This window comes from Galeopterus variegatus, unplaced genomic scaffold (assembly GCF_000696425.1).
Source record: "Galeopterus variegatus unplaced genomic scaffold, G_variegatus-3.0.2 Scaffold9925, whole genome shotgun sequence".
Classification (NCBI taxonomy): Eukaryota; Metazoa; Chordata; class Mammalia; order Dermoptera; family Cynocephalidae; genus Galeopterus; species Galeopterus variegatus.
In genome coordinates this window covers 1-1,005 of record NW_007736036.1, presented here as the reverse complement: position 1 = coordinate 1,005, position 1,005 = coordinate 1, and positions in this window count along the sequence as shown.

Here is a 1,005-nt window from a genome sequence, read left to right as displayed (position 1 = left end):
CGGGCTTCCCTTTCCACCCCCAAGTGGCTGATCCTGGAGTTTTCCCAATCAAAGGCAGTTTCCCCTTCCTGAGAGCAGTTCAGGCACAGGCCAGGGAAAGGCGTCCCCTCTGCACCAAGGTCTTTCTCGCAGAGAACAGTACACACAGTCAGGCATTTAGTGATTCCTCCCTGGCTTCTGGGACAGTAAATAAAATTGGATCTCTGTCCCAGACAGATTGGCCAGTTACCCCCTGGAAACACGGTTCACATCCCATACCAGCAATCACCAAAAAACCAAAGGACGTCCAGTGGTCCACAGGGCCCTTTCGTCAGGTAAACCACGAAGAAACACCCAAGTGAAGGATTAGAACAGAAAACCCATTCCTGTGGGGTTGTAGCTGCAATTTTCCAAGTATTCATTCCAGAGACACACGTACCCAATCAAGACGCCACAAGTAAAGGATGGGAGGACTGAATGGGTCATGTGCTTTCCCTTCTCAGTAATCTCACAAGCTTTTTGTTTTGTCCCAATTAAGAAACCATTATTTCTTGAAACCCAAGTATGGAAGCNCATGGGGTTATGGGGGGTGAGGGAGTTTGCGCTGTAGGGTGTGTAAAATCATCAGAGCCGATTGAGGGCTAAAAACTCCTAGAGAAGACTTAGGGGAGGTGGGGTGTGTGTGTGTGTGTGTGTGTGTGCGCGTGCATGTGTGAGTTTCTGGAAAGGGCTGAGCTGGGGGGGTGGTTTGTGGGCTGAGGCACTTGGAAGAGACCCTCAGGCCTTTCTGTACATGAGCTGCAGGCACACACATGTGCACGCTTGTGGGGAGAGCCAGGTGTGTAAGATGTGAGGCTGTGTGCTGCGTGTGCACTTCTGTGGGAGGGACGAGGTACGTGTGCCTTTGTGTGTGTGAGAGGGAGGGACGAAGAGGGATGAACGTGTGCATGTGTGTGTGCACGTGTGTGTGCATGTGTGTGTGCATGCACGTGTGTATGAGAGAGAGGGAAGCGGGAGGAGGACGGG